General features: G+C 44.4%; 1 long non-coding RNA gene across 3 annotated transcripts in view; it reads left to right on the top strand.

Moving 5' to 3' along the window:
* LOC128112557 (uncharacterized) overlaps window positions 1-26,081 on the top strand; it is an 84,383-nt gene that overhangs the window by 50,109 nt on the left and 8,193 nt on the right. For all 3 annotated transcript variants that reach the window (XR_008219025.1, XR_008219024.1, XR_008219026.1), the window contains exons 4-5: window positions 9,864-10,011; window positions 12,165-13,522. This is a non-coding gene — a long non-coding RNA (uncharacterized LOC128112557). The remainder of the gene's footprint in view (window positions 1-9,863; window positions 10,012-12,164; window positions 13,523-26,081) is intronic.

A 26,081-nucleotide genomic window follows, 5' to 3' on the forward strand; every position in this document is an offset into this window, starting at 1 on the left:
GTGTGTGTGTGTGTGTGTGTACACTTGAGTGGTTGTTCTGTCTAAGGTTGAAGAGCTAATAAGCATCAGAGACAGGATTTGAATCTAGGGTGCTCCAGCGGTTGTGGCGGGGCGGGGCAGGGCTCATGCATGTAAATGCTGATTTCTTCTATCACCTTTCAGCCTTATAACTTAGTTCAGCCAACATTTATCTAAAACATTCTGTGTGTTTGGACTTGTGCTGAGTAGTGACAGCCCCAAAGTGATGAACGCATGGTGGGTGCTCTTGTTGAATTCACCAGCAGGATGACCAGGCAGTTCCCTTTATACTGGGGAAGCAGCGCAGGAGCTGCTGTAAGGAAGGCTGCTCATGTCCCCACCTGGATGACCACCACGCACGGATCTCAGTCCTCAGGTCTCTGGCTTTCCTGTTATGGGTTGTCTGCTGAACCCATAATTAAATCCTCCCTTCAGAGGAGGTGAGCCCACTGCAATGTGCATCATGAATCTGGCAAAGAAATACTCTCAGTAGGCAGAGGGAGCCACTTGGGCGGAGCAGGTCAATAGGCAAGGGAGCCACTTGGGCGGAGCAGGTCAATAGGCAGAGGGAGCTACTCGCATGGAGCAGGCTGGCGGCCTCATTGCCTGTCACTATGCTGTCACCTCCCTCATATTTGAGGCTGCAATGACTTTGCAGAGAAGACGGCATAGAGTCTCCAGGGACATAATCTTTGCAATATACTCCCTCAAGAGGTGTGGCATCTATGATGCCTTGTGCAATTTTGACCCCTTAGTAAGCTTTTCTCTAAGAATTAGTGATGTTGAAACACAGGCACTCCACAGGAACAAGGAGAAGGGTTTAATCCTGGTGCGGTTACAGGGATTTTATTTTTTATTTTTGGCATGAGCATCCCTGTGAGAACAGAGCTCTTATTGTTCAGCGTGTCAGGGTTCTGTGCAGGCTAAGGAAAAGCTGATGAAGTATTCAGTGCTCTGAGCAGGGGTGTGGGTGGGCGGTCCTTATGAGAAAGAAGGGTGCTGCCTTCCAGAAGGGGAAAGGGCCATGGTGTGTGTGGGCATGCCTCAGGCTTAAAATGAGGAAAATTATGAAATCAAGCAAGGAGCCCAAGTGGCCCAGCGCCCCCAGATCTTCACATTGATTTTTTTCTTTTTAGTTAAAAATTACTTTTATTTACGTGCATATGCACGCATTTGTGAGGGGGACTGTGCACATTAGTGCAGGTGCCCCTGGAGGCCGGAAGAGTGTGTCAGATCCCTTGGAGCTGCAGTCACAAGTAGCTGTGAGCCACTTGACATGGGTGCTGGGAACCAAACTGAGTTCCTCTACAAGAGCAGAATGTTCTCCTAGGCTCACAGCTCTCTCCAGCCCCTGACATGGTTTTCAGTGCTGTTACTTAGACAGCGTGGGACTCCCAGTGGAACAGGTACACCTACGCCTTGCATCTCTCGCCTTCTTTAAACTGCTTTGCATGAACAGATGAAGGAAGCTAGATGGTAAAACAGTGTGCTTCCAAATAGACATTGTCTCAAGTGCAGTTTTTTCCCCCAAATGAACAAATATCTAGTAGATTACTCTTGCAGAGGACCTGAGTTCGATGCCCCATACCCACAGACAGCTCAGAACAGCCGGTAACTCCAGCTCTTGAGGATCTGGCATTCTCCTCTGGACTCTGCCAGGCACCTGCCCTATGCATACACCCCACCCTGACAAACACACAGATGCTACACATTATTAAAGCATCTAATATGTTGATGTCGTTAGCACGTTACTGGACCAAACTGAGCACTGTTTGCTGAGTGCTCATCCTAATGAGGTCTGTATGTGAGTGCTTTGTAAGCTTGAGGATGGGCTGGTGTTTTACAGGGGTTGTCTCATTCCAATTCACAGAAGTGGGTGGGGAAGAGCTATTTTACAGATGAGAACAGCAGTGTTGTAGGATATTTGTACTCTGTGAAGATGTGTTGCTGTGATTGGTGTAATAAAAAGCTGAATGGCCAATAGCTAGGCCGGGGGTATAGGTGGTATTTCTAGGGAGAGAAAGGAGGAGGAGAAGGAATCTAGGTGCACGGAGAAGAAACAGGACGTACAAGATGAAGAGAGGTAATGCTACATGATAGAACAAAGATTAATATAAATAGGTTCATTTAAGTCATAAGAACTAATTAGGAACAAGCTTAACCTATAAATCAAGACTTCATAATTAATAATAAGTCTCCTAGTCATTATTTGGGAGCTGGGGGCCCAAAGGAAAATCTGACTACATATGGTATCCAATGTGGGGAGTGTATTTCCACACAGGACCTGAGAAAGCTTAAAAAAAAAAAAAAAGCTCCAAACACATAAACACAGAGCCAGGCAAGGCCTTCTAGTCCCACAGTCTCTCAGGTGGGCCATGGCATACAGAGATGTAGCTCCTGGTGCAGGCTTGAGTCAGCCAGCACCATGTGTGGAGCCTTGCGGTGAGTTCAAAGCTTGGCTTGTCTGGTTAGAGAAAGCTGCAGACATGCAGTAAAGTGTCCAGACTGAGAAAAGCCTCTATATAGTAAAAAATGGGTATATACAGTAAGAGAAAAAAATAGTTTAAAAATAATAAAGTCTTTAAAGGGAGAGTAAAGCAATATAAAAGAAAAAAAATAAGCCATGTAAAGATGGAAAATACACAGGGCATCTGGATCCTGTACGGTGTTTTGTTGACTTTAAAGTTTTTGAATGCGGATGAGTAAACAGCAGCTGCTGGGGGATTATGAGGTTATGAAAGGGACTGTTGAATTAAACCAGCCCATATACTTTAGGGATGTTTTGGCTTCAAAATGGGAGTTGAAAAATGTGTTGCATTGGGGGAGAGGTTATGCCTTTGTTTTCACAGGAAACAAAAAGTTATGATTCTTTTCAAAATTAATGAAGATCAAATTTGATTGGAGGAGACCTGAAAATCTTGGCTATAGACATGAAAAAGAAACCAAGAAAGACTATAGGACAGATGATGCACATGGGGACAGCTCTGAGATTGGATGAGACATGATAAATCTTGTTGGCTACAGAGTCTTAATGACTTATTATTACATGCCATCCTCTCATATGGATTGCCTATACAGTCCAAACAAGTGTATAAGGTAACAGATGCCTTTTACCTGCTCAAACATAGGACAGAAAAATCATCCTTAACTGACTTGTGTGCACCATATATTCCATACTTGTATTAATGCAGATATATATATATATGTGTGTGTGTGTGTGTGTGTGTGTGTGTGTGTGTGTGTGTGTGTGTGTGTGTGTGACCTTTCAAAGTTTATGTGTTTTAAGAAAAATGGACCAAAAACCAATGAAGACAACTAGCCCAGGTGATCCACCCTCTCAGAATGCCTCTGTTGCAGTTTCCTCAAAATTTTATATCCAGAACAACTTCAAAACTGCTAGCTGAGATGGTCCAGCCTCACAGACTATCCGTCCAAGACTTCAGATAAACTCTACACTTTCCTATCACACAGAGACTAAACAACAACAACAACAAAAATACAGCTAGCTCTCCCAGGACTCAACCATTATCCCAATTTTCTCAGGGTCCCCTAAAGATACCATCACCCCCAGACAACAGGAGGCAGTCTAGAGAACCAACACCCATATTCCCAAGAGGTGGGGTGGATGGTTTTTGGTCATTCAGTGAGTTATGGATGTTCGTCATTGTTTAGGGGAGTTGGTTAAAAGTTATTATTGGTTATGGTCAGAAATAAAAAGCTGAACAAAGGAGACTAGATTTAGGAATCTTTTTCTGAAGGGAAAAAGTATAGAAATGATGGGATAAAAAGGTGGTTGTTGAGTCTATTTTTGAACAATCACTAGTCTCAAATATTTTACATTGGTATGGATTCTTATATATTGATACAATTTAAGGTTATTTTTGTTGTACTATATATATATATAACTATATATGTATATATAATCTTTTGTTTAAGATATTGTCTTTTATGCAGCTCATTTAACAATGTAATATAAATTTCTAGTCCTTGGAAGTTATTATTACAAACTATTTAGGATAATTAAGAAATACAGGTTAATAGTCATCTAACAATCAAATTTGTGGCCATGTTAGGTATGTTTTCAAGGTCAAACAAATATATTTTAGATGGACAGATGGTCTTCAAACACTTCAGAGACCTACAGAATATGGCATTTAAGATGTTTTAATAATTGAAGGCTTTTCATGACAGTAAGACACGTCTTCTCCTGGCAGCACCAATTTACTTCAAAATAGGATGATGGGTATTGAAGAATATTCATATGGAGTTTGCTTTTATTGTGGCAAAGTTAGCCCCTGGGCAAGAAACTGCACTTGTCTTGACTTCTGACAGTATGCTGTCCAAATTGTACAGACAGGACATGAAAGAAGGTGACTGCTGAATTTTGCTAAGCCAAGGTAGGACAGTTCTTCAAAAATTTCATCTTCACACAAAAAAAATCTGCCAGATATTCTAGATCTGTATATTGAAGATGGATGTCTCAACATCGCAGAGGAACCTTGGGTGACTATCTAGGCAACTAGCTGTCTCTGTCATTTCTATAGTTTTGGAAGTTGTTTGATCTGCACTTCCTGTTTACTCAGGTAATATATCTTTCTTGGGTCTCTGATAGGGATCAAAGACTAGATAGTATACAGTTTTCCTCATTACCAAATTCAGAAAAAAACTTACATAAGAGATATAAAGTTTATAAGGTTGAGAAACATAAAAGCTTAAGTTGTTTATCTAAGAAGAAGATTTTAGGTTTAAAAAGATATTTTTAGAATGGTAATACAAGTTATGATAGAAAATGGTTTAGGTATAAAATTTTTGACTCACTAAGATAGGATAGATAATACAGTATTTTCTCCAAATTTGCCAAATACATATGGACTAAACATCGTGAATGTAATTCTTACTTGGTAATTTTTCTTATTGTATATAGTTTTACTAAGTTAAAGTTAAAACCTTTCCTTTTTATTTAGACAAAAGGGGGAAATGTTGTGAATATTTGTATACTATGTGAAGATGTATTGCTGTGATTGGTGTAATAAAAAGCTGAATGGCCAATAGCCAGGCAGGAGGTATAGGCGGGACTTCTGGGGAGAGAAAGGAGGAGGAGGAGGAGTCAAGGCACACAGGAGATACCAGGAGACATGGAGAGGAAGCAGGGGGTACCAGATGTAGGAGAGGTAATGTCACGTGATATAAGTGGATTAATATAAATAGGTCAATTTAAGTTATAAGAGCTAGTTAGGAACAGGCTTAAGCTATAGGCTGAGCTTTCATAATTGATAATAAGTCTCTGTGTTGTTATTTACGAGCTAGTCATACAAAGGAAAGTCTGACTATGCAGCGGAGCTCAGAAAATAGGCAATATCTTCTAATCTAGCAGGGCCAGGATTCAAGCCTGACCGAGTTGTGGGGCAAAGTTTGCCATAGGCTCACACTTTCTTCCTGTGCTGCTGAGAGCTGCTTGGAGGATGCTCTGGGTGATATGCTCATGTTCAAGGAGATGAACTTTACAGTTAGAGTTGGAAATAAATGTGTATGTGAAGTTTGTATTCGTGTGTGTGTGAAAAGACAGAGAGAGAGAAAAAAAGAGAGGATTGAGCATTAGAGCACAGTCCTAAATTTTAGTAAATTTACTCCCAAAATTTATAAAAACTTTCATATGGACAACAGGGCTGAGAGTTTATCATCTATATGTTCATCCCTCTATCCATCTGTGAATGTGACTTTTTTGTTTTCTTTGTGTGTGTGTGTGTGTGTGTGTGTGTGTGTGTGTGTGTGTGTGTGTGTGTGTGTGTGTGTTTGGTTTGAGGGTTGACTTGGGAGCCTTGTGCATGATAGGCGGAACTCTACCACTAAGGTATACCCCCATCCCAAATCTGTTGTTTGGGAATACATTTGGAAGTAAATTGAAGACACCATATTGTTACCCTCAAATTACTTCATGTCTAACTAAATTTCAATGTTTCTTTTCATAACTTCATCTGATGCATGATTTACATGCAATGAAGTGTGTAGGTCTGGAGGGCATATTTGCTGAGTTTTGATACATCTGGGGACCTGTGTAACCCAGTCTTAAGGTAAAAATATTATATACAACATTATTATAAAATAGCAAGGTGGGAATGGTGATGCACACTTATAAGCTAAGCATCCAGGAGACTGAAGTAGGAGGAGCGAGAGTTTAAGGATGTACAAGACCCTGTCTCAAACACACACACAGGGATGAGCTATATGCACATTGCTTTAAGATCCAGGGCTTGTTTTTGTTTGTATGATTGTTTGGGGAACATAGCTTCACTCTGTAGCCCAGGCTATCTAAAAACTCCCTACAGGCTCAAGGTTGGCCTCAAACTGTTGGTCCTAGAACTTCTGGTAATCCTCCTGCCTCAGTTGCTCCAGTGGTGAGTTATAGGTGTAAGTCACTATGCCCCACTTCAAGCCTTCTCCCAGTCCCTCTGACAATATGTGTTTGGTATTATCTGTTTGGTCAAATTCAGTCATTTTGGTAAATTGCTGAAGAAATGTGGGTGGGATAGATACCTCTCTAGCACAGAGGACAATCGGTAGTTCTTAGATCTCACTTGGAAATGTGTCACACTGGCTGCTGGGTCTGGCCTCAGCTGTCTAAGTACTGCTCTGATGTTTCCTGGGTGACAGATGGAGGTGCTCCAGGCAGTACCGATGCTCAGGCGAATGCTCCACACAGTGAGCTCCAAGAGGCCTTCTTTGTGTGCCTGGGATCCTCAGCTCAAATCTTTCCACACTGCCCAGCTTTACGTCTGTGTTAGAAGAACTTCCACCATTTTTCTTCTTTCTCAGAGTTCTCGCCCAGCATCAGGTTCGTATCTCAAATGTTCAAAGAGGCAAATTCCCAGTAAAATGCAGAATAAACAAGGTTGAGGACTCACCTTTCTTTTCTACCAGCACTGCTTGGCTGGCTCCTTCGGAGTCCTGAAGAGCTGGATAAAAAGGGCAAGTGAAGGGTGTGACGAAAGGGCCATGGGCAGAGCTGGTGAAGGGTCCCCTCCTTCCCTCTGACTAATGGATTTGAGAGGCTCAGTTCCCTCACTTGGAGAGTAAGACTGAACACATGCATTGCTATACATTTTTGAAATTTCAAACCTAACTTTGTATTTTGTTTATAATTTCAGAAATATTTCTGAAGTTTTAAGGTAAAGATTCTTAATTCATTTTCCTTTAATTATTTGTTATTTTAATACTTCCTATATCCCCTCCAGTAGCTTCATGGTACTCTGATGTGTTCATGGCAACAGCCCTCCCCTTCCCCCTCCCCCCTCTCCCTCTCCCCTTCTCCCTCTACCCCTCTCCCCTCCCTCTCTCCCCCTTCTCTTCTTTCTTACATTGTTGAGATACGGCTTCATGAATCCCAAGCTGGTCCTAAACTTGCTGTATAGCTGCTAAAGATGACCTCAAACTTGTAAAACTTGTAAAAGCCTTACCTCTGCCTCCCAAGGGCTGAGATTGCAGACATGCTCCACCCTGTCCCTCTCTCCACTGTGCAGGGGCTCGAACCCCTGGCTTTATGCATGCTAGGCAAGTACTCTACCAACTGAACTATGTCTCCAGCCCCAGGTCTCTCTTTCATATTTTCACAATTGCGCCCTTGACTGTATCAGATGCCTTAGTAGCTCATGATGCTCGCTGGGTTCCTAAGTCACACTGGGACATGCTGGATGAGGTGGGACTGATCTTGCATTTGCTTTGGGGTCCTCCTGGACAGACTGTCTGCATTGCAGCTGACACTCCCGTGCTTTCATTGTCCGCCTACGCTTGTATTTCATAATTGACTGGCCGCAGTAAAAGAATGTTTAAGGCGTGCTTTGTCTGCAGGCAGTAATTTTGGAACAGGAAGGAAGGCGCTGGGATGGCTGAGAGGACTCACTTCAGGGCAAATAGCCCAAATCTCAGTTCAAACAAGATAAGGGCTGCAGAGATAGAAGCTGCAGATAAAGGTGTTTTCCCCTGGACTGCTGTTAATGCCTTAAATGTGTGGGAGATTTCCCTGGGCTTTCATCCCCCACGGTCCTGGCAAGACAAAGTCTCTTGGTTACAGAGGAAACCTTTGACTACAGACAGCCCTCGGTCCCCAAATTCTCTGGAGCCATAAGGTTTCAAGCACAAAATTCTTGAGCAAACACACCCGGTGCCTCCCGCATGGATGTGATGTTTGCCGCTAAGCAGAGAGCTTTACAGATGCTGCTGAAGGTCAAACCAAGGTAGAGAAACCTCAACACAGCACGGAGCATCACCCAACTGCAAACTAATTGGGAAGGAAATGGTTTCAAACCGACAGACTGTGGCCTGATAACCGAAACCTCATAGGGACAAAAGGTTCCTGTCATTTAAAGGGGTAGCTTTGCCTATTTCAACTGTGCAAACAAAAGAAATGAAAACCCCTCACGAGCTGGGAGTTCCATTAGCAGATATTACATCCTGGCTTTTATGCCCTCCTGTGTCACAGACCCTGAACATGTGCCATGTGTCCTCAGGCACTCATTGGTTAATTTACTTATTCAAAGTACAGCAACAGCAACAGCAGAGAAACCCCAAACACATGAGCGCTGTGGCCCAGGCGTCATCAGGAGGCCGTGCACAGTTTGGATAGGTGGATTTGAGCTGAAACTGCACACAGGTTAAACTCCAGAGAAAGTGGGGTGCTTATAATGGCCCTTCAGGGAATTCAAGAGTAAAAACATCGTTGAGTGCACCACCTTATTGAGAAGGAAGAGGAGTTGCACAAAGCCATGTGCCCTGCTGCCGAGAACAGCCATTTGGGGCTGGCTTTAATCAATGTTCTAAGGAAGGCCGCTGGAAGAGGCCAATTTTTCTATTGTACAGATGTGGTGAGGATTATGTACTTAATGATATCCCACTGAAGGGTCCTCAGGTCTACAAAAGCATATATATATATATATATATATATATATATATATATATATATATATATTTCCTTGTATTTTACAACTGAATTGTAGTGAGTTGAATAATACTTCAAGCCAAATAAAATTGAAGTGTAACAAGTGAATCAATTCTTTCAACTTTGAATTTAGTGGTTTTTTTTTGTTGTTGTTGTTTTTTAAGATCCCTTAACAAACTTTGATGATACCACTCAGTGGTTGCCAAATCATCACATACGGTTCACAAACAAGAATGTTATGATCCAGGACAGCCAAGGCTACTACACAGAGAATACACAGAGAAACCCTGCCTCCAAAAAAAAAAAAAAAAGTTAAGATCTGGAAAGATTAGAAAATTTGTTCATGCCACAGAAGAACTTGGGGTTCCTTAAACATATATATACACACATACACACATATATATATGGCGTGTGTGTGTGTGTGTGTGTGTATGTGTGTGTGTGTGTGTGTGTGTGCACGTGCGCGTGCGCATGTGTACATGTCTGTGTAGCTGGTATACACGCCGGTGTGTGAGTGGAAAGTAGAGGAGTGTATTGGGTGACTGCTCTATCACTCTATCTTAGTCTTTTGAGATAGGGCCTCCTGCGACTGAACCTAGAGCCAAGATGGTAGCCATCAAGGCTCAGTGGTTCTTCTGTCTCTGATCTCCTCCGATGACTAATCTTGGTGTCAGCTTGACTACATCCAGAATTAACTAAAACCCAAGTGGCTGGGAGCACCTGGGAGGGACTTTCTTGATTGGGTGATTTGAGGAGGAAGACCCACCCTAAATCTGGGCACCCCTTCTTGTGGTAGCCTACAGAAAGGTCGTGTAAGAAGGAAGCACTTGCTTTTTGCTCCTTTGCCCTCATGCTCACTGGCAAATCCGTTTCTCTTGATACTGAACCAACACCAATCTTTACCTGGTGTTAGAACCCACTTCTTCAGGATTCCAGTGTGGACTGAAAACTGGCCACATGCGAGGACTTCTTTGGGAACTGCTGAGACACTCAGTCTCATGGACTGAACAAGTACGGGATCCTTCATGATGGCCATTGTTGGACTGCTCTGACATCAGCCGGTAAGCCACTGATTAAATTACAGATATATACATATATATGTGTGTTTTTTCTATCAGAAGTGCTCTTTTAGAGGAACCTAGATAATACACCCCCTCAGTACCGGGGTTACGGGAATGTGCGTGGAAAGCAGAGGTGAGTATTGGTTACGGGAGTGCTGGGGATCTGAACTCAGGACTCAGGCTTGCACAGCAGTCACTTTTACCCACTGAGTCCTCTCTGTAGCCCTTACCCTGAGCTTTGGATCCTCTTGCCTCATCTCCCAATTGCTGGGATTACAGACCTGCATCTGTTTGCCTGGTTGATATACAGGAGGGAACTGACTCCAGGGCTTTGTGCGTGCTGTGCAAACACTCTATCAGCTGAGCTACAACCCAGCTCTTGGGGAAGTATTCTAACTGATGACTCTTTTTTCTTTTGGGAACGATATATTTAGGGTTGTCCTATCTTCGACTCTGATAACCCTAGGAGACTCCTCCCCCAGCTTCATCTGTAACATGAACATTTTTTAACCTTCCTGAATCTTGACTCTGTGGATCGTCTTAGTACTCAAGAACTGTTTTTTGAGACAGGGTTTTACATGGTAGCCCAGGCTAGCCTGAAATTCACTGTGTAGTTCAGGGGGGCTTGGGTAACAATCTTCCTAACATTGCCTAAGCCTGTCAAGTGTTGAGTCCTCTCCTCCCTGAACTCAATACTGTTATTATTCTTATAGATTTTTGCTGTTTGTCAACTGCATTGTTTGCTCTGTCTTCAGTGGGTAAGAAAGTGTTGGTGGAAGGTCACAGGAAACTTGTATGCTCCCACTATGGTCTGTACTAGAGTTACTTACAATCTTGGCATTAGAGAAGTTGGTCATTTCATCAGCAGTATAATGTTATCAATTTACAAAGTATTCACTGACGGTTCTTAGAAGATACTGCTGATTGGCCTAAACTGGAGTCTGAGGCTTCCATGGCAGGTTCTCAGAAAGCCAGCGACTAGACTCTTCAACACCTCAGAGACCACTCCCCCCCATTTTTTCTTCCTGGTTTTCTGACTGCTATTGGCAATTTCTCACCTGCTTATACCATGCACATACCACACTACACATGCTACCTATTCAAAGTGGCTTTCTAGGATTTTAACATGTCCAACAGAAGCACACAGGGGTCTGGAGCTCAGCCTGAATCACTACCATCTTTCCTCCAGCCTCTCCCATCACACCACAGAGAGGCTGCAGGGCCAGAGAAAATACCCTCAACATTCCAGACACTAATTATCAAGAATTTAGTTTCAATTTCAGGTGAGGGAAGATACAGGGCAGGAGCCAGAGGCTGGGGTGAGATAAGGTATAGTAACTGAGAAGGTAGGCAGAAATGAGGAGAACAGTAGTTACTCAGGAAGAAGGTGCTGACTAGCCCTAGGAGAGGACCTGGGTGAAGCGAATCCTCAATTCCTAGGAAGGTAAGCTAGAAGCAGTGACTAACTGTGCCTGTCCCAAGACCTGGTGCTATCTACCACCCAGGGATTACTGGGACCCAAGAAGTCTAAACTGCTTAGGCTGCCTTGGACAGGATTGCAGTGATGTGGGGATTCACGGCCAGGCTATGCAGAATCAACCAAACTGCCTTGTACACCTAATGGAGAAGCTGTGAGGACCTCCTTGATGTCTACGTGTAAAGTGATGACTTTCTCAGTGGTCCCTGTGCACACTCTCTAGAACTGTCTTAGCAAACAGTTGGATGCTAGGCACATGCTTGTCTAGAGGTCCTGAAATCCCCCTCCATGGTCACCATATCTGAGTATGTTAAGTTAGGGTTTCAAGCCAGACCCCCCCCAACACACACACACACACACACACACACACACACACACACACACACACACACACACACACAAAGTTGGAGAGCAAAGGAAAAGGACAGAAGGAAACTCAGTAAGTAAGAAAGCAGCCCAAGTCTCTTAGGAGCGGCTGGTGGGGGACAGCAAGCCTCCACAGAGGAAAAGTAAAGACAAACTCTTTCTGGAATACTTGAGCCAAAGACTCTGGCAGTATGCAAAGAAACAGGAGGAGCCATGGGGGAACTTCCCAAGGATGTGGGGAATGAGGAGACGAGGCTTAGCCTGCAGGCATGTCAAGCAAGCTGCTGACCTTCTGTGACACCTCTTGCAGGCCTGAGATCTCCAGCTGAGTTTGAAGTAGTGGTGGCTGCAGGCTATGAGGCCCAATCCTTAGCTGAAGCAGAGACGGGAAGTGAAATCACCAATATTACATGAGAAAGTCAAGCAGAGACAGCGCCAGAGACCAGGAGGCACACTTCACTTCCCGGGGCACCGGGCAGCCCTGGAGACAACGCTGAAGGAACCAGACCTGACTGCAGGTGGGGCAACCGAAAGCAAAGGTATTTGAGAGAAAGGTCTGAGTCGTCATTGTGGGCCAGTGAGGGTGAGTCCGAATTCTGTTATTGTGTTGGAGGGAAATCCAGTGGCCGTGGGAGAAATTAAAACAGCTAGAGTGGGGTTACAAGACGGGGGCTGTACGAAGCTCCTGGTCAAGCAGCAGCAGCAGCAGGTGCAGGAGGGAACTCAGGATGCCAGCATCAGAAGGATGACTGACCTGGCAAGTGGGAATCCAGGTCCTCAGCAGAAGAACACAGTACTTGAGACTGGGCATGTAGCCTCATGGTAGAGCGGTTTCCCAACACGTGCAAGGCCCTAGGTTCAAACCTCAGTACTGAAAAACCAAAACAGTAGCAAAAAAGGAGCCAGGCTCTGGGGGGGATGCTGTAAGAGCAGGAGGATCCAAAGTGGAACAAAGGAACGAGTTTACAACCCTGGTGCTGGTGTGCATGGGGTGAAGGGTGGAGGTTGGGGCCTGGGGTAGACAGTCATAGCCCTGGGGCTCGTTGATCAGCCTGCCTAACCAATCAGTGAGCTCCAGATTCTTGAGAAACATTTTTTTTTTTTGGTTTTTCATGTCTTAGTTACTTTTATATTGCTGTGATAAACCACTGTGACCAAGGCAACTTACAAAACAAAGCATTTAATTTGGGGCTTATGGTTTCAGAGAGGTAGAGTCCATTATAGTGGAGCAAAGGAATAGTTGAGAGCTCACATCTTGATTCACAATCCACAAGGCGAAGAAAGAAAGACACTGGGAATGGCACAAGTCGTTTGGAACCTCAAAGCCCTCCCCCAGTGACACACCTTCTCCAACAAGGCCATACCTCCTAATCCTTCCCAAATAGTTCTACTAACTGGGGACCAAGTATTCAAACATATGAGCCTATGGGAGAAGTGTGGCCTTATGAGAGGAGGTGTGTCACTGGGGGTGGTCTTTGAGGTTTCAGAAGCCCACACCAGGCCCAGTCTCTCTCTCTCTCTCTCTTCCTGCCTCCAGCTTGTGGATCAGGTGTAAGATCTCAGCTACTGCTCTAGCACCATGCCTGCTGCCCTGCTTCCTGTTATGATGGTCATGGACTCTAACACTATTCCAACTATGAACAAGCCTCCAGTTAAATGCTTCCTTTAGTAAGTTGCCATGGCTATGGTGTCTCCTCACATTAATAGAACAGTGACTAAGGACCATGAAGAAGTCACTTGACATTGATCTTTGGCTGCCACACACATGAACATGCATACACACAGAAAGTATATGTAGGCATAGAAAATGCACACACACACACACACACACACACACACACACACACACACACACACATATAGAAAACAACCTGGTTCTTTTCCAAGGACCAGGCTGAGATGTTCTCTAGGAACCAAATCAAGAATAAATCCAGCCAGGTGGTGGTTCACCCCTTTAATCACAATACTTGGGAGGCAGAGGCAGGAGGATCTCTGAGTTCATGGCCAGCCTGGTATACAGAGAGAGTTCTAGGATAGCCAGGGCTACACAGAGAAACCCTGTCTTGAAAGACCACCACCACCAACAACAAAAGAAACCTATGAGGACAGCTTTGGGACTGCATGCTACTACAGGAAAACATTCAGTGTGAAAAGCCATTTTTTAATTAATTAATTTGTTTTACATCCTGTCCACAGTTTTCCCTCCCTTCTCTCCTCCCAAGTCCCCACTTCCCTGCCACTATCCCCTCTTCGACCCCCAAAAGAAGTCATCTTGAAATCTGGAGTAATGAAGTTGGTGGCATTTTCCTGGAGAGGATTGTTGGATGGAGGGAGGGTCATACTCCTGTGCAGACTTCACATTCTAGTAACTTCCTGGTCAGTCCTCAGTGTGCTATGATTGCCATCCTACTCCCCAGCCCCCCAGCCCCAAACAATACTGATTTAAAACTCTATTTTAAAACTCTTGAAACATTTGGGAACTTTTTTCAAAAGAGGCATGTACCAGTCGTTTCTCTAGTGGCATTTGAAGCTCTAAGACAATAAGAAAATTGACCTGACTCTAGTGAGCTCTTCTTCTCCTTCCTACTCTTTCGTACTCCAGGCTAGCCTCACTCACTATGCCTACTGTTTAGTCAAAGCCAAGAATGGCCTTGAACATTTGATCCTCTGCCTCCAGCTCCTGAGGAGCTGTCATGTCTGATTTAAGTGGTGCTGGAGATCAAACCCAGAGCATTTTGCACGCAAACATCCTACCAATGCAGCGGCATCTCCAGCCACTAAGTTTTTCTTAACGTGTGTCGTCCCCAGAGCGCCTCCTGTAACTATATCTTTATGCCCATTTTTAAGAGAACTAGAAATCATCTAGTAGTGTCTTTTATTTGGGAGAGGTGTGTGTTTGACGTTTGTGACAGACTAAAGCTGGACAAGTTATTTGTAAGACTGTGAACCTTCTCTGGGAGTTCATGTTTTCACAGTGCTCCTCTATAGGAAGGTGGAACCGATTTTGTATTTTCTAGAAATGGTTAGTGATAAAAAAAATCTTAAGATAATTTTCCATAGTTTTTTATTTTTATTTTTTTACTGATAAGTAAAATGAAACCAAGTAGAATTGGATTACAAAAAGAAGTTGGTCTACATGCCTTCAACCCTGAGCCCCTGCAGTGCCCACCACCCTGTTCCTCTGAACCGGCGTATGCTGTTTGCCACTCTGCCTCCTGTGCATGCTGCAGAACCACTGCCAGTGCCCACAATGTTCCCACATCGTCACTGTATGGTAGCAGCCCGGTTGCTGTGGAAGGGCCTTCGTGAATCCATAGATGGAGAGCTTACTTTACATGTTCAGAAGAAAATGGAAATCTGGCTATTCTTAATTCAAAGGCTGCTTTTAAAATGGAAAGTTGTTGGAATATTAGCTTAAGATGTGTTACGCTTGTTTATGCTGTAGAATATTTTTTAGTGATGCAAAGATATGCTGCATTCTTTTATGTTGCATTTGTTTAACTCTGTGAAGCTGTGTTACTGTGCCTGTCAAAGGCACCTGATTAGTCTAATAAAGAGCTGAACAGCCAATAGCAAGGCAAGAGAGATGATAGGCAGGACTGCCAGGCAGAGAGAATAAATAGGAGAAGAAATCTAGGCTTGAGAGAGAAAGTGGGAGGTTTGAAAAAAAAGAGGAGAGGAGGATGCCAGAGGCCAGCCACCCAGCCACCCAGCCACACAGCCACCCAGCCACCCAGCCACCCAGCCACCCAGCCACCCAGCCACCCAGCCACCCAGCCACACCCAGCCACCCAGCCACACAGCCACCCAGCCACCCAGCCACCCAGTCACCCAGCCACCCAGTCACATAGCCACCCAGCCACCCAGCCACACAGCCAGCCACAGAGTAAGAAGGAAAGAAAGATATATGGAATTAAGATAGGTAAAAAGCCCAGAGGTGAAATGTAGAAGAAGAAGGGTTAATTAGCTAAGTTAGAAAAGCTGGCTAGAAATAAGCCAAGCTAGGGCAGGGTATTCATATGCAAGAATAAGACTCCATGTATTTACTTGGGAGCTGGGTGGCTGGCCCCAAAGAGTTAAAAAGAAAAGTGTCCCATTTGTGGGAAGTGGAACGCAGGGTGCTTTGCAGAGAACAGTCATCAGGTCACAGCTGAGGAGCCTGCTCACGGAAGACTCTTAAGAAGCCTCTCCACACACCAGCCTGTGGGGTGATTCGAGGCCTCACAGCAGTTGTTTCTGAATCTAGACTTTGGGTCACTGGGATAGGAGATGGCTCAGTGTTCTTCACCATTTGGACACTTTCCAACTGGAAATGTGCGCAAATGCCCTTTAGACACACCAGAGAAGGTGGTGCTTCCTTCAAATCCAGTTCCTGTGAAATCTGTGTCAGCAGCATGCTTGCAGAGAACAGGTAGACTGGACTTTTGTTTCGTCTACACTCTGACTCACCGGATAATATTAGTTTTCTAGTTTATTTTAAAGAACTTTTTTTTCCCTTTGTGGTAGGATCAATAAAATTTTTAAAATTTAAGTTTAATTTTTAAATATTTTGAATTTATTTTCATATATATATACATATATATATACATGTATATATGTATATATAAACATATATATATGTATATATATGTATATATAAATATACATATATATACATGTATATATATGTATATATATATATAAACAGGGACTCATGTAGCACAGGCTGGCCTTCAGAGGACTACAATGTTGGCCTCCAACTCCCGATCCACCTGTCTCTGCCTCTGAGTGCTGGCATCCCAGGCATGTGCCCCACACCTGGCTGTGTTCTTCTGCCATTCTGTTAAGGAAGCTGATGACCCAGACATAGAGAGAGAATGAAATGATAGTGTTGATGTTTGGGCAGATCTTACCTTGCTGTGGAAGCGCTTTGATTCCAGACCTCCTGTAGGAGGAACTTAGCCCCAGTCCTTGAACAGCAGGTAGGCCTCCTGAGATGGAAAAGGAGCCTTTCAAATACACTAATGATTTGTCTATGAAATTAAAATGAATCAGCTGCTTAAGCTTTTATGAAATCTACAATATGCCTTTCACTTCTAGCTGTAATATTTTTGCGTGACATATGTACTTCATTAAACAATGTTTGTTGTCATTAAAAGAGAAATTTGGGGTAGGGAGAGGCGACAAACTGCAAAGAACGTGTTTATTGTGCTTTATAATGTTTCAAGACCGATGTATCTGTCCCGCGCGGGGAGAACAGGCCCATGCACTACGGGGCTACTCTGTTGCACAGAAGTTGTCACTGGGCCTGCAGAGCGTTCAGACCCTTGCTCAGGCTTTCCCAGGGAGCCCTGATTAGGAGGCCATGCTCTGGTGGTCAGTATGTGATAATAGTGCTCCCACCAACTCTTTCCAGGCAAACTGTGTTTTATTAAACCCTGAACCATGAGACCAGCTCCCTATGGGAAGAAAGAGAGATTTACCTACCCTATAATTTCTCCCCCACCAATTTATCACCGTACTAGAAATGGCCAGTATTCATTCTAGGATTGACCAGCATTCACTGCTGTTTCTTTGGTTTAAGGCTGTGTCCGGAAGGTCCCTATTAAAATGCAAATATGTTACTTAGAAGGAGCTATTCATCAATCCGTTCCCACCTCAGCAAGGATTAGTTTATCAGATCAGGGAGGAAAAAGAATAAGGCCTCCAGGAACGGGAGATAGGAGGTCTGTTTTGATTGGAAAGGGGGCTCAGACAGGTCTTTTCAGCAGGTCCTTTGCAGGAGTGCCTGGCTGGCTGCCTCTGCTGGTGCTTTAAATGCTCTAAGTGTATAGCCGCAGAATTCAAATCTACTCTAACTGCCCACCTTGGCTCTTATCTTTCCCTGCCACTGTTTCCTGCCTTTCCTAGAGAGATGACCCCTCCCTTGGAATTCTTTCATTAGCCAGCTACCTTCCATTCATTAATGAAATCTTATCTGTGTTCTTGATAGTCTTCTATTTGTTGTTGGTGATTTTTTTTAATTTTAATTTTTATTAATTTTAAAATTAAAATACAATTATAATACTTGCCCCCTCCCTGCCTCCCTCCAACCCCTCCCATGTCCCCCTCCTCATTCTGTCTCAAATTGGTGGCATCTTTTTTCTAAACTATTATTTCTGCTACATATGTGCACACAGAAATATATAAATACACCCTGCTGAGTTTTTGGGTATCACTTGGATGATATATATGATTTCAGGACTGACCACTTTGTATTGGATAAGCAATTATGAGACTCATTCCTGGAGAGGCTAACCTTCCTTCTCTCAACAGTCATTGGGTGCCTGTAGTTCTCTGCCTAGGGTTGGGACCCATGCGATTTCTTCCTTCTGCGTTAGCCTGCCTATTGGTATTATCACTGTTCAGGTCTTGTTTAGGCAGCCATATGGTTGAGATTTCATGGATCTCATGAAATCTCATGCCATTTCCAGGAGACACAGTCGCACAGCTGACTTCTTGGTCCTGTGGCTCACTCAGTCTTTCTGCCCAATACTCCCTGAATCTTTGGGGCAGGAACTGTGGCTGTGTTGTTGGGACTGGGCTCCACACTGTTGGCTTCTGCCTTATCACCTGTTATGGTTCCTGTAGTGCTCTGCATTTGTCCTAGACAGGATTCTTCCACGACGGGGGAGAGCTACGCTTGTGGGTATAGGATACCTTTCTGAATGCAGTTAGGAGTTATCTTGGTCTACTAAAGTGACAGTGGTAGCTTCTTCTCTGAGATCCATGACTTCACCAACCCTGGGTAGTTGGTTAGGTCTTTAGTGCCGGGCCTGATCTCCCTCCTCCTGAGTGGGTCCCAAGTCCAATTACATAGCTGTTGGTTACTGCCACCATACGAGTGTCGCTATTGAATCTTTAAAGATAATCTGCCATGCTGGTCATTGTTATAATTCATTGGCATCACAGCTGGATAAAACTATTGATTGCCTCCCTTTGCAGTTTAAGTAGTACTTTCTGGTACCAGAAGCTAGATCACAGGAAGCTTTCAGACCAGACACAGCTCAACTCTTCCCAAGTCCTGTGTCCAAAGTGTGTGAATGTGCAGTGCCTTTAGCAATAGGGATTATTATTTTGCATTTACCAAGAATTATATACAATGCATACACTTACAGGTGTCACATGCATATATATATATGAGTATATATATATATGTAATCTTTAACTAAGTTAAGCTATCGGGCTGACGATGCTCCCACACGATGAACCTCCACTGGCGTTGTTGGTCAAGGTAGTACAAAAGACTCTCTGGACAATATAGACTATTGCCATTGCCCTCCGTTGACTCTCAGAGGTTGAAGGTGAGTCCCTGTTGCTGAAGATAGTCTTCTATTTTTATGCATCTCATCTGTAAGGGTTCAGGACCTTCAGAGGATGGAGCTAAACTTGGTGGGAGTTCTGAGCAGTGGCTTCTGTGTGTTCACCAGCATCCTGGTGTCTGCAGTAGAGCTGGCAACAAGGGTCTTCTCTTGGCCTCTTTCCTTCTCCTCTAGGGTCCCTAGTTTGGGTTCTGATTCACTGTTTGTTTGTTTATTTGTGTATTAATTAATTAATTAATTAATTAATTAATTTTCTGTGCCCCGACCTTTCTTTGAAACACGATTTCTGTAGTCCAGGCTGCCTTTGAATTTGGAATGAAGCTGTAGAGGACCTTGAACTTTTGATTCTCTTCCCTCCATGCAGGATTACAGCCCTACATCACCACAGCTAGTTAACGCTGTCCTGAGGATTCAGCCCGATGCTCCCTGCATGCTATTGGAGCACTCTACCGGCTGAGCTCCATCCCTAGCACTGGTTCGGCTGTGTTTAGGTAGTCCTCAGCCTCTGATTAGAGGCCACCCAAGTGCTTGCTGAGTGAATCCTGGTGGGACCATTCTGTCAAGTGATATTGAAGAGTTCAGGAATATAGAAATATAAAATTATAAACTTACGGCGTAAACATTGACAGCCATCAGTTTGGCTAGCAAAAAAAAAAAAAAAACAAAAACAAAGAATTAACCTTTAACTGGGCTCGTCTGTGTTTCATGATGGGCAGCTCTGTCAACAACCCAAATGTTAGTATTCTATTACTAAAGACTGCCCTTTGGCAGCCCTGGGGTTAGCTATTCTTTGATAACCCCCTACCACTCACTACTGAAACCAAAGTTAACTTTTAATAGTTGTTTCTACGTGACTTCTAGCATGCATCCCATGCCTGATGTTTCTATGTGACTTCTAGCATGCATCCCATGCCTGATGTTTCTATGTGACTTCTAGCATGCACCCTGTGCCTGACACTATTAAAGGGGGCCAGTACCCACGTCCGTTGCCACAGCCTCCGAATTCCAACATTGGCTGTGGTCTCAGCTAGCTGATAAGCTTTTGTGCCTCACGGTGTTTCATAATTTTTTATTTTTTATTTTTCTGGAATAAAGTTTGCTTCTGGTTTTGTAGACTTTGGTGGTCTGTCCCCCCATTATTGCGAGACCCCGACCCAACAGTGTCTGTGTTCCATTCAGTGATGGATGGGAGTACCAAAGCATCATAATGCAAGTCATGATACTCTAGCTCTTTGCTCATAGAAAGAATGTTCTGGACCAAGGAGTCTCTAACAAAACCAGGTCATTGGAGGATGATCCGATGTTCAGACAGCAGGCTACCTACATGATCAGTCCAAAACCTGATAGTAAAGGGGGGTGGGGAAGAACAGGGAGAATAGAGGTCATATGGCATATCAATCAGCTCTTTCCCAAATCTGGGGGTGCAAGGAGCCCTGACAAGGAAGCCTGTGTGGTCAATGGGCATCTTTTGAACTTCCTGCCTGGACCATAAAGCCAGGACTTATACTTTATACTTCATACACTGTTATATCCTTTAAGACTTGGTTATAAATACAGGTGAACTAACTGAACTAAAGAGACCATTTAGTGGCTTTGATAAAAATGTCAGGGATACAATTTTACATTTGAAAAAAGATTTATTTTATTTTTAAGTGTTCTCTCTCTCTCTCTCTCTCTCTCTGTGTGTGTGTGTGTGTGTGCGCGTGCGTGTGAGTATAGGTACATGCCAAGGTCAGAAGGGTTTGATACTCTGGAGTTGGTGTGACAGGCTGTTGTGAGTCATTTGATGTGGGTGCTGAGATCTGAACTTTGGTCCTCCGCAAGAGCAGTACACAACATTTAACTGCTGAGCCATCCTCTCCAGCCCTAGGGATAAACTTTTAGGTGCTACTTAATCAAATAGTTAATGGTGACAACTGTGTATATCCCATTTTCAATTATTTTCTGGGTTGGCTTCAGGTTCAGGCCCAAAGATTAGTATTGTCATCTCATAGCTTGGTTCTGAGAGCAAATGGTTCTTCAGCAGAAGAAAACTCCAACTCTTCCCCTCCCTTCCTCCCTTTCCCATCTTCCCTCTCCTTACAAAGGACGAAGGTATTCATCACTTGCTGCCGTAGTCGCCCAACAAATCCTGTAAATGTCTTCACACTTTGTCTACGCAACTGAAATTTGTTCATAACGATGGTGAAATGTTTCCAGGAGAGAGACGGGCTCTAAAGAAGGAGGTGCTGGGCCTCTGGGGCATCAGGAGGGCACTGGTGGGGCATGGGAATGGCCAAGAGTTCATAGAAGTTGGGAAGAAGGGTGTTGCTAATAGAGAGGATGAACTTTTTCTATGCTGTGTTTCTGCTTGTGTCCCACGCTGATGGACACACAGTTATCTGTAGAACCAAATGACTCTAAAAACAGCATGTTTTCCAGAGGTTTCCTTTGGTTGGGGAGCGGCAGGTCACACTTTCTGGTTTTGATGAATCATCACAGATAGCAGGAGGCTTCCTTTGGCTTTCCTGCTAGATCAGTTTCACAGCCTCAAACTGTGCATCGGAATTAGCAGTGCAGACCTCTAGAGAATAAGCAGTCTCTTGGTCTGAAGAAAATATTGTACAGACCCAGTCAAGGATTCTCATAAGCTTCCCCGTTTCCCCTTGAGTGGGGTTTTGGTGTCTGAGCTGGGTGGGGGTTGCTCTTTAGAAGACTGAGTCTGGGTTGGGGTCGCTTTGTTAGTAAGTTTAGGCCAAAGGGTGGCTGGATTGCCTTTCAGGCTTAGTGATGCTCTGTTGTTCAGTCTAGCACCACAGAACACAAAAGGCAGCTTTATTTCTGTGGAGGGAGAAAGATCTCATTTGAACCAGTTTGTGGCATAGAACAGAACATACATAGTTCTGTTTTGTGGGACTGAGGAAGAGAGTGGACATTTGCTCTTTTCCAGTCCTTGAAGGTAAGTGGAAGTAAGTTCTTTGGTGAGCAAATCACCTTCAGCAGGGAACTACATAGAGCAGAGTCAGTAGAGAGAGAGAACCAGGGAGTCTTTGGTGATATTCCTGAAGCCCTGACCAAGATACATAAGGCCCGCTTCTTTGTGCTAATCTCTCTGTGTGTGTGTGTGTGTGTGTGTCTGTGGATGTGGGACATAAGCGTATGATGTGTATATTTACGTGAGTGTGCGTGTGTGCTAAGGTGTGCATGTGGAGGTCAGAGGACACCCTCGTGTGCTGGACATCACCTTTCCACTTTAAGGCAGAATCTCTTGGTGTTCACTGCTGTATATGCCAGGCTAGCTGGGCCATGACCTTCCAGATCCTCCCGTCTCTGTCTCCCATCTTCCTATAAAGGCGACAGCCCTGCAGTATGTTTCCAACTGTGCCCGACTTCATGTGGTTTCCGAGGATCTGAACTAACGCTTGTATGGGAAGTACTTCCTCCATTCAGCTATCTCCCCACCCTGATTTTAAATTTTTCATAAGCTAGTTTGTGTTGCTCCTCCTTCTCATTTGCTTGCTCCACCCACCCCTTTCTGAGGCAGGATCTCACTACATGGCTATGGCTGCCTAGAATTTGCTGTGTAGCTCGGGCTGACCCTGAACTTGGAGTGACCTGCCTCTGCACCCCTGAGTGCTGGGATTACCTTAGCTCTCTGCTGGCTTCTCTCATTTTAATCAAGGATTCTGACAGTCAACATCCAAGGACAACCTTACTCCCAGAGGTGGAGGCTGTAATGGTGAGTACCATAGGCAGAAGACGACAATGAGGATTTGAGGTACAGGGCCTGTTTGCCTCGGCTCCCTTATAACCAGGGTTTGGTCTGTTGGAATCCACGAACATGCCCCAAATGAGTGAAGTTCCTGGTCTGTGCTCCAGTGGGGCCAGAGAGAGTGGGGTGTGAATAGGTGTTTGTACAGACTTAGATGTGTTGAGGGTTTGATTGTGTGTCTGTACACGTGTATGCAGGTACATGTATGTGTATGCATGTCCATGCATGAATGTACCTGGAGGCCAGAGATAGCTTTGGGTATCATCCTCAGAGGCCATCAGTCTTTTTTTTTTTGAGGCAGTGTCTTTTTTTTTTTGCCACAAACTTACCCAGTAAGCTGACTGGCTGGCCAGGGGGCTCCAGGGACCAATCTGTTTAACTGACTGAGCTTCTCCACAGATCTAAGTATATAGTCCATACAGGCAGCTCTCAGAATCAATGTGCCTGGCTGAGAGAGCCCTGGTCAGGGTACAGGCGGGAAGGGGCCTCCACTAACTTGTGACTGGGATCAGAAACGTATGTGTCCTGGGCTCACCTTTCTCCCTTGTCAATAAAGGGTCCAGTACCAAATGACAGGAGGATTTACAACTTTATGCATGGGTGCACCAGTTCCCTGCTGGCCAGGATGTGTGTACATGGGGTGGGGGTGTGGGGGTTTCAGCCCTCTGGAAGTATGGTAGAGATGTGTGACAGAAGTTATGACCCTTTGGAAGGATGATATTATGTTCCCCAAAATATTGTGCACCCTAATAAACTTATTTGGGGTCAGAGAACAGAACAGCCACTAGATATAGAGGCCAGAAAATGGTGGCACTCACACCTTTAATCCGAGCATTCCAGAGGCAGAGATCTGTCTGGATCTCTGTGAGTTCAAGGCCACACTGGAAACAGGCAGGTGTGGTAACAAGAGCCTTTAATCCCAGGAAGTGATGGCAGGAAGCAGAAAGGTATTTAAGGCGTGAGGATGAGGAACTAGAGCCTGGTTAAGCTTTTAGGCTTTTGAGCAGCAGTTCTGGCTGAGATTCATTCTGGATGAGGACTCAGAGGCTTCCAGTCTGAGGAAACAGGATCAGCTGAGGAATTGGCGAGGTAAGGAAGCTGTGGCTTGTTCTACTTCTCTGATCTTCCAGCATTCACCCCAATAGCTGGCCTTGGGTTTTTTATTTTTATTAATAAGACCTATTAAGACTCGTGTTACAGAAGGAGGCTTCCAGGTCTGCAGTGGTCCATCTTAGAAGCGTTTGATCCAGTGGTGCCAACTGGCATTCACATTCAGTGACTGTCAACTCAAATTTTACTCTTACTGAAGACCAAATGGGCAGTTGCCATTTTTTTTTTGAGAGGAGAAAAATGCTGTGAATGAAGAAACCCCTTCTTTTATTCTTTAATTTGAGGCCTAATGTTGGGAGAGTTAATCAGTTCAAAAGAATGCCAAGACAATTGCCCGAAGTCAAGGCACAAGAAGGTGGATGTCCTAAACTGTGTATGGTGCTGCACACCTCCAATCCCATCACTCAGGAGAGGGAGGCAGGAAGTCTGAGCCAGCCTGGCCTATGTGAGGCTGTTTGAAAAATAAACAAACGAAATGGATGAGGACATGACTGGGTGGAGAGCCCAGAACTGGCTCAGGAAGAGAGAGCTGGAGCTGAAGGGAATGGCCTCCCCTTTGTCCACACTCTGGCTGCCTCCCTCACCCCTGCCTGAGAGGTGCTGGGTGCTCCACAGCAGCCACTGCAGTTTGACCATTGTCTGAAACAGCAGTTCGTGAGAGGACCCTTCAGTGAGTCATGCCATCTGCTTGCTTGTGTGCCTGGCTTTCTTAACTTACGCCCATCCAGATTGTACTGTATACCAGTGCTTTCTCCTTTCTTACAGAACGAAATTCCTCAACATGTCCTGCCATGATTCATATGTCCATACGTTCTTTGATGGACACTGAGTTTGTTTCCTCTTTGGAGCCCTTGTGTGTAATGCTGCTGAGGATGTTCATAGACACAGGTTTTTCCTTCTTTGGACATTCTCCTCGGAGTGCGTCCTGTTTCATGTGGTATTGGTGTCTAGTCTCTTGCAGAACTGCCCTCTGTCTCTTTTTAACTGAAGCTGTAGTTAGAAGATGGAAACTACTGTCTTCTGAATGAAGAAAGGATGGAGTGCTGATTCCTTACGTGTCTGTCACACTCACAACACACTCCTTGTCCTCGTACATTGTAGTCAATCGTGACCTGGAAACAATTTTGACAGTAAAGTCAGAATAGTATCTTACTGTTTCCTGTCCAGGAATGTTGAGTGATCATGAGGAGGACAGTGTCCCAAGGGATTTTAGGTAGAGCTCAGCAATGAGGAAACACTCACTCAACAAGATAATTAATCCTTGGCCTTCTCCAAGCAGGTTACATCCTTTTCTAAAGATCCTCCATTTTTTTAAAAATTGTGTGTATATGTGTGTGTTCCTGTGGGGGAATGTGCACATGCTAGTGCACCGAGTCCAGAAGAGGGTGCCCGGTCCCCTGGAGCTGGAGTTGCAGGCTGTTGTGAGCCATCTGATGTGGGTGCTGGGAACTAAGATCTGAGTCATCTCCCCTGCCTTAAGGACCACATCTTAGATATCTCTGTTCTCTGTATCCCTGGTAACTGTCAAAAGGGTCCTGACAACAATCCTTTAGCTGATTGATGAGTGAACTGATGGAGGAATGGGTGTAAAAATCCGTGTACAAGAAAATGTGCTAATAGGCATTCAATAAATGATAGAGGTTTTAAGGAATGAAGAGAAAGAAAAGAGCAACCAGGCAGCTAAGCATGGGGGCATGCCTTTAGTTCCGAACACAGGAGGCTAAGGCAAGAGGACTTGTGGGAAGAAACAGTTTCAAAAAACGGCATACACACATAAGATTAAAACTGCAGGGGAAAGCCTCCTCTTTAAGAACATTCCCATCAGAAGTATTTTCCTGGAGTTTGCAGACGCTGTGTACGATCATGCACAGGGAACATATGTGGTGCTGTTCCTTCCCCTTTGGAACCAACTGCTCTGTGCTCAGGCTCCTGCCTGTCTCTACCGAAGACAAGCAGCCTTCCCTTTTCATTTTCTTTCGCAATAATCACTTGGTGTTTTCCTGTCTGTCGTCCCTGGGAGCCCAGT

The sequence above is a fragment of the Peromyscus californicus genome, unplaced genomic scaffold (genome assembly GCF_007827085.1).
Source record: "Peromyscus californicus insignis strain IS unplaced genomic scaffold, ASM782708v3 Scaffold_17__1_contigs__length_78620276, whole genome shotgun sequence".
NCBI classification, from domain to species: Eukaryota; Metazoa; Chordata; class Mammalia; order Rodentia; family Cricetidae; genus Peromyscus; species Peromyscus californicus.